Source organism: Miniopterus natalensis, chromosome 3 (genome assembly GCF_054644295.1).
Source record: "Miniopterus natalensis isolate mMinNat1 chromosome 3, mMinNat1.hap1, whole genome shotgun sequence".
NCBI classification, from domain to species: domain Eukaryota; kingdom Metazoa; phylum Chordata; class Mammalia; order Chiroptera; family Miniopteridae; genus Miniopterus; species Miniopterus natalensis.
This window is the reverse complement of record NC_142083.1, coordinates 22,756,767-22,772,392: the sequence shown is the minus strand read 5'-3', so window position 1 is coordinate 22,772,392 and position 15,626 is coordinate 22,756,767. Positions and strand designations below refer to the sequence as shown.

The 15,626-nt window shown below is 48.6% G+C and overlaps 1 pseudogene; it reads right to left on the bottom strand.

The window, feature by feature from the left end:
- Positions 1-1,073: 1,073 nt before the first annotated feature.
- LOC148093443 (small ribosomal subunit protein uS8 pseudogene) lies at positions 1,074-1,501 on the bottom strand (annotated as a pseudogene).
- Positions 1,502-15,626: the final 14,125 nt, after the last annotated feature.

The window sequence follows — 15,626 nt, the reverse complement described above, 5'->3', positions numbered from 1 at the left end:
TTGGTGAACAGGCTCTAGTGTCTGTCCCTTGTCTCAAAAGGCAGATCTTTTTTTTTTTTTTTAAATATATCTTTTATTGATTTCAGAGAGAGGAAGGGAGAGAGAGAAACATCAGTCATGAGAGAGTCATTGATCGGCTGCCTCCTGCACACCCCCAGCTGGGGATCGAGCCCGCAACCTGGGCACGTGCCCTGACCGGGAATCGAACCACGATCTCCTAGACCCTAAGTGGATGCTCAACCACTGAGCCACGCCCGGCCGGGCGAAAAGGCGGATCTTAAGAGTGACTGTCATGGAATTGGAAATAGAATTCCCTTAAAAAAACTGTAGTCCCCAAAATTATTTTTGTTTAAGGTCCCGTGAGGGTCCTAAAGTCCAAACAGAGAACTGACAGAAACATGAACTGGCCTTTGTTTAGTTGGTGCGACCTGAACACAGTATGTCATCTCTCGGGGGGTGGAGGGTGGGGGAGGATGCTGACTTGCAAATTCTATTTCTGAGGGTGAACATACATTGCAACAGATAGATCCAAGCTGCGTTTCCAGAATATTTTGCCTCAGCTCTGAATCAGCAGAGTTGGAGGTGGATGTCCACCCCATTCCTGTCCCCTTCATGCTGGCCCGGTAAAGAGGGAGTGAAGAAAACCAGATGGAGTTGGTAGAGCTGAGCTGGCTTACGGTGGAGTCTGTACAGTCAAGCTGGCAAAACTGGTTCAGACCAAATGTGCCAAAGCACCAGGAAATGATTTTATTCTGCTTTAGCCTGAGGACTTAAAAGTCTGAACTTTTCAGTTGTGCAGCAATGCCTGGGGATATATAAATTCCTGTAGATTACCCTCTGAAGGGTTTGGAAAGAGTGTTCAAGTGTCCAGACCACCTGACATCCATTATTTAGACCACTGGCCACCTGGAAGATCACTATCTCAGACCAACCCCGAGGCTAAGCAGGACTGACTCTTGCCAATGATGTGCTTTTTACTACAAGAACCCTCAGCTTTTTTCTTCAGACTACTCTGGGTGTTACCTGGTGGTAGTTTTGATTTGCAAATCCTAAGACCTCTGAATAAAACTCATTTATTTTTTTTGTCCATTGAGGCATGTTATTTGCACGTGGGCAGAAAAAGAGCCCAGGATCTTCCCTCCCGTGTGTGTGCGTCTTGCTTCCTCATGGTCCATGATGCCTGCGGAGGCTGCCAGTACAGTGAAACCAAGCTGATGGGATGGAAGCAGGCTGTTCTGCCATTTTTCTAGATCTTTGAGCTGCACCTCAAATCTGGGGCTGATGACTCCGCACTTGTCCAACTGCCTGTGAGGTTCACAATTTCCCCAGCTCTGTGGTCATCAATGATTTCAAATTCACCAATGTAACCAGGCTTCATCATCACAGTTGGAAACCAGATCATGACTTTGGAGCACGGCCTAGTAAGAACCTGGCGTTTGCCTCTCTCTTTGGCATTGTTGATACTCTTCAGAGCATCAGCGAGGACATTCATGGGCACCATTCTGGTGGCACAGAGAGATCTACATAGGAGAAACTCTGTCATTTTCGAGTTTAGCAAAGCTGCCTAATTCATTTCACTTGGTCAACACCAGCGAGGGATACGGAGGCAGCCCTTCAGGTCTGACCCCACATGGAGATCTTGGTGCTCTGTTTCTGTGGAGTCTTCCTCTGGGTCACTCAGCTCAGCTGTAGCCCAGAGGCTCTGCCCCTCTGCTGACTGCCATCACTGTGGTCCCAAGTACCCAGAGAGGCTGGGCTCCGTGGAGGTGGAAATGAATCAAGCAGAAGGGGGGAGGCACTCTTCTGTTCCATTTGTGTCAGGAGCCTCCAGGATCTTGCTGTAGCGCCTAATTAAGGCACTATGCTGCTCTGTGCCCAAACTGGATAATTTGCTCTCCATCAACTAGATTTTCAATATTCAGACAGAGGGCCTCACCTCATTAAAAAGAACACGTTTCCTTTCTCATGCTGAGTTGGATTCTTCCTGTGACATAGTCGAATCATTTTTGTTCTCCTTCAGACCCAGTTTTTCTTTTAAAAAGAGCCATAGGAAGTTTGGCTTTCAATTGGATTGTTACCTGTCTTTGGGGAGCTCACTCAAATGGTTTAATAACTACAAGCTTTGTTGCAAGTATCATTAACTAGTCAATGTGTTGGATAAAATAAAGCATTCAAGTGACTGGGTTGTTTGAACAAAGGAGCTTGAGAGGAAGGCCAGCAGAAACACTCCTTTGCTGCAGGGAGACTGGGGTGGGGTCCACTAGGACCCGATGGGACTGTTAGGGGCTCGGGTATGAGGGACCAAGCCCTGCACACACACCGAGAGGAGACGGATGGCCCACAGGGATTCAGCACCTCAAGATACAAAGATTTTTCTAATTAAAGGGACTTGAAAAATAGACTTTGACAATGATGGAGATTGAGCATTAAAAAAAAAATTCCCTGGCATTTGTGAGGTGTGGGTTTGGAAAATATCTGCTTTTTCTTGATTCAGGGGAGTGAATTGGGGGAAAACAGGACTGGAAAAGCCAGAAGATGCTAATCAGCCGATAGTGACCTTGGCCTCATGACTTTAAGAATTGTCTGTCCCATTGAAGTTCATGTCCAAAGTCCTTGTCCCTGCAGGGGCAACTGACAAATTATTTGGTTTTCAACCTAACTCTTTGTCAACTTCTGTATTTTTCACCTTTAAAGAAACAATTAATGAATGATTATATAAATTAATCATCAAGTTTGATTTTGCTGTTTCCGTAATTTGCAGTCTATGATGGGTTTTCAATCCTTAAACATTTCATAGGTCTTTGAAACACTTGTTAGACCTGAGGCTCTGAGTCTTAGCATTTAAAAAAATGAAAGGCATTCAGACATTCCCTAAGGAAAATCCTGACTCCATCATGTTGTTTTGCAGAATTTGTTCTCCTTGGTTATTGAAGTGGATTCTCACCAGAGGCCCAGGAGGTGGGCTGCAGAAGCATAATTAATCCCCTGTTCTGAGGGACTGAACCAGAACTAAGGGGGTTCAGTCCTTCCCCAGAGCTCAGGCCACCCACCTAGCCTCACACTTCTGTTCCTCTGGACTCTCCCCACATCAAACAACATTCCTAGTGTCTGTTCCATTTTCCTGGCGCTGGCTGCCCATGAGGTCGGAAGACCCAACAGGTGAAATAAACTGAATGGGTGCTGGTGTGTTAATTTGCCCTCTTTCCATGAATGGCTGGGTTTTTCCAGATGCCTCATGGATAGTTGGTATGTGACCCCACTAAGATGGAGCAGAGGTCCCCTACTTCTCAGTGCTGAGATGGAGCCAGCTGACCTGGGATAGAGGATGGCTCCCTTCTGGGCATATGTTCCACTTAGTCACCACCCCAAACACCAACCCCGTGCTCGAACCAAATCTGAAGTGGAGTTACCAGGGACACGACCAAGGTGGCCAGACAGCGACACAAAGTGCCCTGGCTATGCAGGGTCGTTTGCGTTGGAATAACATTCTGGCTTAGATGAAAATGCATTTATCCAGCATCAGTTAAGCCTGGGCCCTGTAGTGAGGGCTTTACAGCTCATTCAGTTCTCACACCAACGGCACACAGGGTACTATTATTACCTGCCTTTTACAGGTGAAGACACTCAGGTAGAAAGTGGAGAACAGTAACGAACAGTCTGACTTCACAGCCTGGGGAGCCTGTAGTCTAATGAAAGGCAAAGAGGACGTCTGTTCTTCTGGGGACAGGACAGTAATGAGAGGGAGAATTCATTTCTTGATTTTCAAGTGGAAAGTATATAGAGTAGACTGCCTGTGTGGGACACTCACGTGGTGTTTGAGAGGAAGGTTTCATAAGAGACTCTTTACTCAAGTGTGGGAGAGGCTAAGGGAAACCCACACGGGAGGTGTAGGGCTCTGGGCCAGCCGTATGGGGCTTTATGACCTTAGGCCTGAAAGGGTAGGGGGGAGCTGAGAGATGGCTGGAGTTCAGAGAGATGGCTGGAGCTGGGGGGAGGGCTCTGGCAGAAGCTGTGGATTTGGGAGAGGGGTAGACACTCCCGCGACCCCACAGGGAGGCAGCTGGGGGAATAATTACCAGCCCCTCTCATTTGCCTTCTGCCCTCTGAGCTTCTGCCAGGGCCTCCTGTTGGCTCAGCACAGCAAGAAGCCAGAGGGAAGGAAGCCTCATAATACAGAGGTCAGCTGCCTTGGGCTTGGAGCTGGGTTGAGCAAGGAGAGGAATGCTTCGGACTAAGAAGCGGAAAATATTCAGCACACGATCATCTGCGTGAAAACAAGTGAGCAGATTCATACCTGTATCTCTACATATTCATATACATGCTTGCAAATGCTCAAGTTATTTCTGGAATGATATGCACGCAAAAGAATGATATGCGGGTCTAGAGATGTACATAATAGTAGCTAACAATTATATGATACTTACATTCTGTTGAAACACATAAGTTACTGATAGACTCCATTTTTTCATCCCCAGAAGGAAATTTCATCTGGTTCAACCTATACATGCCAAACTTCAAGGAGAGTGGTTTATGAGAGTCTGTTCACCAGCAGGGTGGGGATTTGGGGGCTTTCTTAGAATTCTGCCTACTTTATGTATATTAACTCATCTTCATAGCAACCCCATAAAGTGGGAATTATTGTCATTAACATCATGCTATAAATATGACAACTGAGGAAGAGAGAAGTTAAGTAACTTGTCCAACATGGCACAGTGGATTGCAGAGGCCGCCACTGTGCACCCGAGTTCCCCTCTGTTGGGTGCCTCCGTGTAGAGGACCCTCACTAGACTGGGGAATAGGGGGCCTGCAGAGGAGAAGCCAAGCAGCAGGGTCCTGAGAGGTTAGGATCCTAGCCCTAAAGTCAGCACCACCTCAGCTAGGCTCTCAAATTAGTTATACTCAGCCTTTGCAAGGTCAGGGAGAATATTGGGTCTTTGCAATGATGTAACTGGACTCCTACACAATACCTTCCCCCATGTCATTGGTTGAATAGTGGCCCTCCAAAAGATATGTCCAAGTCTTAACCTTGAACCTATGAATGGCACTTTGTTTGGAAAAAGGGCTTTGCAGATGTAATTAAGGATCTTGGATTTAGGATGTGCCCTAAATCCAATGGCTGGTGTCCTTATAAGAGAAAGACAAAGGGAAATTTAAGACATCGACACAAAGACAGGGGAGAAGGCCATATGAAGATGGAGGCAGAGAGTGGAGTGATGCCTCCACAAGCCAAGGAGCCTGCTGGCAACCACTCAGAGCTGCAAGAGGCAAGGACGGACTCTCCACTAGAGCCCTTAGAGGGAGCATGGCCTGGCTGACACCAGAATTATGAGAGAATAAACTGTTGTTGTTTTAAGCCACTCAGTTTGTGGTAATTTGTTATAGCAACTCTCAGGTATCAATACACCCCATTTCCTCTTTTCTTGCAAACTGCGTACAAAGGGGAATAAAAAATGGAGTAGAGCTCTGGTTTGATCCAAAACAAGATCTAGATTTGGCTTTCTATTGATCCCAAAGAAGAAAGCCCTTTAAGGAATCCAGAGGTGAGGAGAGAGGTTTCGAGGATGGTGGAAGTGGAAGTTTAGCAAGGGAATCTTGGCTCATTTAGAAGATCAGAGATATTTCTAGTGTGGGAAGAAGATACGTTTGCTCTCGATAAATTTTCTAATTTTCACAGTCTTTCTGAGTTTCTGTGGCAGGCAGAATTCTGACACAGCTTCCAAGATTCTAAGCCCCGGCTATATACACTCTGTATAATCTCCTGTCCTTGAGTGTGGGTAAACCTGTGAATATAATGAGATAGTTATACCCTTGATTGTGTTACCTTATGTAAGATCCAGCAGTAGCAGACTAGGGAGAGATTTTTCTGCTGGCTTTGAAGAACTCAGCTGTCATTGTGAGAGGGCCAAGTGTCAAAGACCCATAGGTGGCCTCTGGGAGTTGAGAGCCACCTCCAACTGAGAGCCAGCAAATAAATAGGAACCTCAGCTTTATGACTGTAAGAAACTGAATCCTGCCAACAGTCTGGCTGATTTGGAAGTGAACCCTGACTGTCAGATGAGCTCGAAGCCTCAGCCCACGTCCTGGACTCAGCTTGACCTCCCGACCCACAGAAACATTGAGATCATGAATGTAGACTATTTTAAGTGCTAAGTTTGTGATAATGTGTTATGCAGCAGTTTCTGACCAACGGCTTCCCAAATTGTAACTGAATAGAGACCACTGAGCTTGAGCCTTGATTTTATGTTTTTTTATGACCCAATATTAAAAATGGGTGTGTATTTTTGAGTTGTATTTTTAGATGAATCACACATTAGTTTTAAAAAGTTTGAAAGTCTCTAAAGAAAATAGAGAAAAGATGAGCAAAAGTGGATCATTGTGTACATATAAATGTGTCCTAATGTCCTTGGAAATTGCCTGCTCACTGTGCTTTGTGTGACCAGCAGCTTCCCCCCAAATTCCCCTGTGGTTGCACAACAAGGTGCCTCCAGTGAGCTGTCTCTCCACAAAGAGCTTTTCCCGACACCCTCCAGGGCAGATTTCCAGCAAGTTCTGCTAGCTCGGCACCACAGCCACTTCTCAGCCATTCCATTAACCACAGCCATGCCCTCCCCAGAGAGACCTGGATCGCAGCCCTTGGGTGCACCATCCCCGTCCTTGAGGTTCATGGCTGCTCCTTATGCAGGTATCAGATGTTCTTTAGAGTTCCCTTTACTTCTTACCAGCCAATTCCTCGCACGCCAGTCCTATTATAGTTACTGATTCCTACATTAGACTTTTCCTGTGTGACTTCCTGTGTGGCTTCTCTCTCTGACTGGAAGCAGACTGATGCGCTGTTCCCAGCAGCACGTGGGCACCAAGTGCCACGCGCTGAGCAGAGAACTGCAGAGAACTGAGGTGACAGGGGCCCGTCTCCAATGAGCACACATGATGCCCCCGTGAAGTGGACAGAGCACAGGACACTGAGGTGAGAGGCTGTTTCTAGACCTGGTTCTGTAGGTGATTATGGATTAGGGGGATCACCTACTCAGTTCCCTCATCTGTGACCTGAAGGTAGTGGACTGCATGGCCTTGTGTTAGGGTACAAGCTAAGCTGCTGTGACAAAGTGACTTAAAGAATACAGATATTTACTTCTTTTCAAATAAGTGTCCTTTCACGAGGGTCCAAGGTGACATGCTGTTCTGCTCCACATGGTCATTCAGGGACCCAGGTTCTGTCCATCTTGTTGCCTTGCCATCACTTAGGGTATCACCCTCACCCATGTGGTTGCAATTCATGGGAAGATGGATACTCAGTGCCTTAAAGTTCAGACTCAGAAGTGGTGCCTGTCGCCTCCATTTAAATCCCAGCAAGGTGCACTCAGTCACGTGACCCGCTGCAGTGCACAGGACATTGGGATACAGAGTCATGCCCAGCCACAGTCATGACATGGAAGAAGTGAGGGGATGATGGGGCATAATGATCTATGCCCACCAGGCCCGGTCCAGCGCCACCAGGCCCCCCCCACGTCACCCAGCCACCGGCGGTTACAGCAGGAAAGCATGCTTGTCCACGTGGGAGAGCTGGGCTCAGTGTTCTGCTTTTGCTTTTGGAGTCAAGATTCTTAGCGCTTGCAAAAAAGTCTAATGCTGAAAAGTGAGAAGGTGGCAGATGTGACGAACAACACAGTCCTTGTGCATCTGCTAGGGAATACAATTTTTTTTCCTACAACGTAGCAAATTAGAACCCATCTGGGACTTGAGAAGTCTGAGCTAAGGTTTCCTGGATCTGTTTGCTTACGAAGCAATAGTGAAAAGTGAAGGAAATGAAGTGAAGAAATGATAAGTTTAATGCACCCCCGTGTGTCAAGTAGGACAAAGGCTTGTGAATTTTTATACATTTTACTCCGACGAAGGACGGTGCTGTTTAAGGATCTGGGGAGACTGAGGATTAAAATAAAGACCTTATAAGAAAAGGAGAGGAAACAGACACATACACCAGGGAGAAGTCCAGATGAAGACTGAGGCGGAGATCAGAGTGATGTGGCCACAAGCCAAGGAACACCCAGAGCCCCCAAGAGCTGGCAGAGGCAGGAAGGCTCCTCACCTAGAGCTTTCAGAGAGAGCACAGCCCTGCGGACACCTGGATTCCAAACTGTAAAAGTTCTGGCCTCCAAACTGTAAAAGAATAAGTTCCTGCTGTTTTAAACCTCCCAGGGTCAAGAATCCTGGCTTAGCCAGTTGTGCAAAACAGATAATTTATTGGCTCCTGTAGGTGAACTGGCCAGTGGGTGTCGGCTTTAGGAGTGGCTGGAGCTGGTCATTCAGAAAAAGTCATTCCTTTCTCCATCTCTTAGCTCAACTTGAAAGTCTGGTAACCTCAGGAGCCTCTCTGTAGCCTGGCTTTGGGGACCTACCCATCCAGGGGGGTCACAGCAGAAGGGAGGTGGACCTTTTGAGTGGCTAGACCTGGGTCCCACTCACGCCCTTGGATGGACACAGGGATGGGGGTTTCCCCAAAGAAAATTAGGATTCTGTTACTAAGAGAAACAGAAATAAGGGCAGGCAAAAATATCAGAAGCATGTGACTGGGAGGTCCTCCACATCTCTGCCTCATGCCTCTCCCGATGGCAGCAGGCTTCCCTTCCTGAGTGACAGCACTAAGTGTCATTTTGAATACTCAGTGTGGTGAGATTCAGCAGAATGACCCTACTGTGAAAAAGCAACATTCTAGGTGTCCTGTCTGCTGCTGACCTTGGGGGTCCAGCAGGAGGGCCACCCCGTCCAGTGCCCTGACCCAGGGGTCCCGGGTGACAATTTAATGACTCACCTTGCTTCTCACAGAGTAAATCCAGAGGGTAGCAGCGGCTATTCTTATGTTAATATTTAGAAAGTGAATGTGATTGGAGCATACAGTAGTCAGAGCAGAAAGATGCCGTGCAGAAGAAAATGCATCTTCACACTTTTCAAGGAAAGATCTTACTCAGGGACCAGGGGCACCCTATGCCGATTCCCGGGACACCACAGCTGCTGAGCTTCTGTCACACGTCTTAGGCCTGCCAAGCCCAGGGGATAAACGGGGGATTATGTCTAGAGGATAAGGGCCTCAGTGCCCTGGGTCACCTGGCTGGAAATAGGCTCTAAATGGGGGACGAGGGGCGGGGATGGACTGAAGCAAGCAGAATGGACAGGGTTGTGGGGGTGTTTCTTCCTATTTGGGGGGCACTTCAAATCTCAGCTGCCAAATAGGCAGCCCCCAGTATTTCTTCGTGGCAGGGATGGGTGCCCATGGTGTCTAGTAATGGCCTCTGCCGAGAGACAGGGAAAGGGTGTGAAGAAATAAAAGAGAAGTTGAGAAAAAAGAAGAGGAATTGGGGGGAGGAGAGAAAATGTAAGTAACCAAGAAAATGCCCTTAGAGGCTTACAGTGGCTGCCAGGCACCGTCCTGAAGGCTTCATGGGCACAGGGACTCCTCCTGACAAGCCCATGATGTGGGAGCATGAGCTTCCCCTTTTCATAGATGTGGGGACTGAGGCATAGAGGCACCGTAGAGCCTTCCTGAGTGTATTCACGAATGTTCACTGAGATGCAGTGTGTTCACAGACACGGAGTTCAAGAGCCACATACTGGGTTTGGATGTTCTATCCACAATATTTGCTAAGCAAGTTCTGTGATTCCAAAATCCATTGGCCCCCAGGGCTACGGGGCCCAGTGTCCCTCCAGGATGCTCATAGCCTAGGGAGGGGAGACATGCACATCACGGCACTGCTGCTGTCCAGGTGCAGACACGGAAATATTGGGGGAAAAAGAGGGCTTGCAATTTCCCATCAGATGCCCGAACCTTTGAAGAGTTCCGAGGGTGGGAGCTTGGCTCCATGGGAGGAAGTGAAGGACCTGGAGTTAGATGGGAGGGTCTCTGAGTGCCACCATGAGGGGTGTGACCCTGCCCCCCAGCATGGCAGTCATTAAGAGGTTTCAAGATGAGAATGTGTTAGTCAGGTCTTTTTCAGTTGCAAAGAACAGAAACCAAATTCAAACCAGTTTAGACAGAAAAACGAATGCGGTAGAAGGACTCTGGGAAGTGGCCTCAGGACTAGAATGGGACTTTGGGTGGAGCCAGGAATCATGACCTGGGTCATGGGGTGGGCGCAGGGAGAGAGGTGAGCTTGCTGTAATCGCCGTCTTCCTCCGGTGGTGGGAGGCCTTTTCTAGAGAACAGGAAAGAGATACTAGTGGATAAACAACAGATGTTCCCAGCAGGGAGGGCCCGAATCAGATTAGTTTTAGAGGTTACTGGGCAGGCTGCTGGGGAGGCTGAGGCTGCTGGGGAGGCTGAGTCTGCTGCTCTGAGAGCCTGCATGCACTCAGGAGAAACATCTCTCGACTTTGTTAAACACATGGATGCCTGCCTCACCCCTCCATAAGAATAACAACCCGAGCCAAGTTTTAGAATGTTATTTGAAATTCAAAATAGATTTAAGTGTCAGGAAGAGAAACCGACCCCCCTGCCTCTTCCCCAGGGAGCCAGCAGTCCACACTCCTGATGCAAGAGGAAAGACCCGAACTTATGAGAAGGGAACGATTCTAGGGTTTACACCAGTGCTTTTCTCACTGAAACTTGCTCAGGACTCTCCCAGGGATCCTGACAGATTGCAGATTCTGATGCAGGAGGTCTGGGACAGGGCCTGAGATTCTGCTTTCCCAGCAAGCCCCCAGGTGATGGGCCCCACACCTCACTGTGAGCCTGAGGACTTAGAGTGTAGAGTCGACTGAATGAGAGGGGGAGGAAGTTGCGCCTGGCTCTCGTGGAAGCCACCAAGATGGCCAGCTCGTGATTCACTGACAGGTGGAGATGGGAGTGCTGGAGCCAGGCAGATGGGAGGACCTTCTCTGAGCCTGTGACAGTCTGATTTCTGGGCCACTCAAACCCCCTCTGGACACACAGAGAACTTCTGGAGAGCCAGCAGGGAAGGGAGGTGATCACCTCTCACTCTTTGATTAGAGTCTCAGTGGGGTGCCCCTGGGTACCTGCTGGGGATGAAAGGAGGCGCAGAGCAGCCGGAGCTGCTACCTGTCAGCTCTTCCTGGTTGACCAACCGCTCGTACTCTAAGGCAGTGGTCCTCAGGGAGCTATGTGCGCTCTCTAGAGGCTGGACAACACTGTTACTGTGCAGAGGAAGATATTAGAACTTCCCCTAATCAGGGTTCAAACAACCGGTATGCTCTCCCACCACCCCTGCCTAACACTGTCTCCCTGCAGCATTCAAAAGAAGGAGGCTGCTCTATATGGACCCACTCGGAAGAACTCCAGGGCATGTCGATGGTGGGAGATACAAGGTGCAGAACAGTGGACCTGGGCTCCGCAAGGGCTGCCACTTAGTAAGAAGCAGAAGGTGCCCTTCTGAGGATGCCCGTGAAGCTAGGGATGGCCGTTGACTCCAGAGTCAGAGAGGGGCTTGGAAACAAGGCATGGGGTGGGCAAGAAGCAGAGGTGAGAGTGTGCACTCAGAGTGTGAGTGTGTGTGTGTGTGTGTGAGAGAGAGAGAGAGGGAGGGAGAGAGAGAGAGAGGAAGCTGCCCCCACTGTTGAAGACCTCTGCTTCCCAGCCCTGGAGATGGCTCTACATCTCTACTTCCTTCCCCATGCAGGGGCTCTCCCTTCTCTGTGAAGCAGGTTGGTATAGAGTCTTCTTCACTGGCACCCAGTCTTAGAGACACATCCACTGAAGGGTTGCTGGGTAGAATGCAGGACATCCAGTTAAATTTGGATTCCAGATAACGAATTATGTTCTAGATGCATCATGAATTTTTAGTGTAAGTACATCCCAAATATTGTATGGGACAGACTTACACAAAAAATTATTCCTTGTTGATCTGAAGTTCACTTTGAATAGGTGTCCTGTATTTCCAGCTGCTAAATCTGACACTTTTGCCCACTGGGCGTTCTCCCTTCCCCAGGCCCATGGCACGCGCACAGGGGCAGGGGGAAGACTCTGTCCCTGGAGAAGCAGCTGGTGTCTGGGCAAGTCTCTGGGGCCCTGGTGTTGTGGCTGTGTCAGGTCTGCTCACAGAAATCGCTGGGGCAGGGTGGCCTGTGATTTGGTGGGAATTGCAGTGTCTGTTTATTTAAATCCTGGGAGGTACTTTCCATTTCCTTTCCAATTTTCAAGTCTCTGTAGAGTTGGAAACATTGCCAAATACTGAAAAAATGTGCCTGGAACTTGTGCAAATGATCTGATTTCTAACTGCAGAAGAACACTTTACATCATTCACATGATGATGATGACAATATAGGGGTCCAACTCCTTTTCCAAACTCTGAAATCCAAAACACTCTAAAAAGACATTTTTCGGTAGGTTTGGATATGAAACCCATCTTCCTGTGGCCTGGGCTGATTAATGGGCATCCACCCATTGGGTCAGGTTCTAGAAGCAGCCACAGCGAAGAATAGCAGATGAGTGTGTCTGGCCTTTCATGAAGTTCATCTTCCAGGCCACCTGTCTCACCCTACCACACAGACCACTGCAGAGGGCAACCAAACAGTCTTCAAGGGCAATTAGGCCTTGGCTGGCAGCCTTGGCAGAGAGCTTGTCTGCCCTGGAGTCTCCTGGCAACCCAGTCCCGAGAGGATTTCTCTGGAAGGCTGAGAGGAGGAGGGGTCTGTGCACACAGCCTCCAGCAGGAAGCATAAACCCAGGGTGATGGCTTCCTAAGAGCACATGGCCCAGAACTGGGCTAAAAATAGTACAATTTCTTGAAATTACATGAAGCTTTGATTACAGAGTATATTAGTTTACTGTGGCTGCTGTAACAAAGTACCACAATCCGGGTGGCCTAAAACAACATTCATTCGGGCACAGTTCTTGAGGCGAGATGTCCGAAATGAAGGTATTAGCAGAGCCACACTCCCTCTGAAGGTTCTCAGAAAGATCCTCCCTTCCCTCTTCTAATTCTGGTGGCCCTGGCCGTCCTTAATGTTCTTTGATTTAATCTGCATCACATCAATCTCTGCCTGTGTCTTCCCATGGCCTTCTCTTCTGAGTGTCTGTGTCACTGTGTCCAAATTTCTCTCTTTTCATAAAGACACCAGTCATGTTGGGTTCAGGCCCCACCCTCCAGATGAGCTCATCTTAACTTCATTACATCTGCAAAGACTCTATTTCCAAATAAGGTCTTATTCTGAGGTCCTAGGGGGGCATGAACTTTGGGGAGACATTATTCAACTCAGTACGTAGAGTATCCCCTGTTTTGAAGTAATTTTTTTGCTCAATTAAATTTACCACATTTAAGAATCTTCTATTCCACTCTCTTGAACTTGGATAGTTTATAAATTCAGGGAACATGTATGTATTAGTTGGAGTAATCTCTTTATCTTACTGGATTAGCTAAATGTAAGTTTATTTCTCACTCATGTGAAGTTCAAACTGAGTGATCCTGATAGGTGAGATCCACTTGAGCAGTGATTAGGGGACCTAAGGCCCTTGCATCTCTCAGGTGGGACTCCAAGGTCCCCGAGCTCATCTGCGTCAGTTCATGGAGGGGAAAAGCATGGAAACCACGTGGGCAGTTCCGCGGGGTCAGGCCTGGAAGCATTGCCCATCACATCCGCAAGCATCCTCCAGGCCAGAGCTCGGACACAGGCCACACCAAAAAGCAATGGGAGCTGATAGTGTAGGGTGGCCGTGGGCAGGAGGAGGAGTGGGCTGGGAAGAACCACGGCTGGACTGGCAGCTCAGGATGGCACCTGAGGAAGACTCATCCCAGAAGGAATTTTTCTTAATTTCTTCTTTCCTCTGTTCTCCTCTCCATCTTACTAAGCACCGGCCAGTCTCCCTACTTTGTAGAACTAATCCCTTCAACACCAAGATGCAAACAGAAAGGAGCATCTCCAATGTAAAGGGGACACTGAATGGATAAAACCCTAAAGAAACGTGTTCTTGGACATGGTCTGAGCGAATCTGGACGACCCAGCCTGGCAGGCACACATGGGGGTCCTGGAGATGGGCTTTATGAGCTTCCTGCTAAAGCTGCCTCTGGTCCCCACCTGGAGCCCCATGACCCTGCATCTCAGGACTGGGATCCTGGGGGGAGAAGCTGGTGCTGGGGAGCCGGTGCTCAGGATCACATCTGAGCAGCACTGCTCAAAAGGGGACACCCACTCTCTCACCTGCCTGGCCAGTGGTTTTTAACCTGCCATGCCAGACCTCGCTCAAACCAGCTCTTAAAAATAAAATGAAATAGAACCAAATAGAAAAATACCAGGGTGCACAGAACATGGTAAGAGAAAGTCTTCTTTCGGGAAACTTTGATTTCGCTCTTCTACTTAGCTGTTGTGGGTTGTGATGTAAAACATTTCTAAGCAACGTTTGCAATCAAAACCATTTGAAAGCCACCAGTCTTTGTGGAAGAATTGAACATGCACCAGGGAGGTAATAAGATGTCTGGGTCTCAGAAGGCCTTGTGCCTCTTGGTGGCAGGAGAGACGGTGTGATGAGGAGGAGCCCGGCCCGGGTTTGAATGGTGGCCAAACCATGTTCCCGCAGGAGGTGCTTGGCAGGGTCACTTCATTTCCCTGACCCTCCATTTTCTTGCCTGTGAAATGGGCTCAACAGCTACCTTGTGGAAGAAGAGGCGGAGGAGAATAGCTGCTCACACCTATGGAGCGCCTCCTGTCCCAGCCTTGTGGTGAGTACCTGTGTGTTACCTCCGGGCTTCTTTACAAGTCCCTCTGGTTACGGATTCGTGTCATTGGGTTTATTTGTACAGATAGGAAACTCAGGCACCGAGAGGCCAGGTAACTCGCCCAGGTGAATTGCTGTATATGAAAACACCCGATACAGTGCTTGGCACAGAGCACTGAACACATTTTCATTTCCTTACCGTTAATTTGCTTCAAATGCTTTAAAGGATCCTTGACTATCGGCAGATGGACAAGCCGGTGGGTGACAGTAGGAGATGAAGGCTAGCAAACTGCCAGCAAGCGGCTTTACGAGGGTCCTGGAGGTGTGAGTTAGACGCCCCCCAGAGGGACTTAGGCTGCTCACAGCAGGAGCGCAGCGGGCGAAGCCTGGTTTTCAGCATCAGAGGAACCCTGTGGAGAACTGGAGGAGGGGCGCTCCCCACTGGCCCTTAGTGGAAGAGTCAGCAGTGGCTGCCAGAAGGAAAGACACAGTGGGCCTGGCTGCCATATAAGCTGGTTTATTACAGGTTTATAAGATTTGAGACCCAGTCTTTATGCCCCAAGCCCCGGAAATCAATACTAACTCTAAGAAGTTAACACTGCCTCTAAGAAAAAAATTGCAACACCGCCAAGTCCTTTCCTCTCCGCCCACAGTGGCCACCTTCAGCTCCTCCAGGAGAGACTGCGGCCTCTCCATGGACAACAGAGTTGGCCTCCCTCTGGAGGCATCAGATGAATCATTAGACCAACCTGCAAGAGGCAATTATGTCTTTGTTTCACAGAAATTATAAACAGAGAGCAAAGAAAGTTCACGTCTCTGTCTCAGGGGCACTGGGACATTTGCTCTGAAAGCAACAGGTCGGTTGTATTTAAATCCAGGTGGGACCATGGAAATGTTTCATCAGCAATTACTGGTGCTGTGCAGAAGAAATCTGAGCGAGATGTTTCCATTCAAGGAGGTTCCTCCTTTC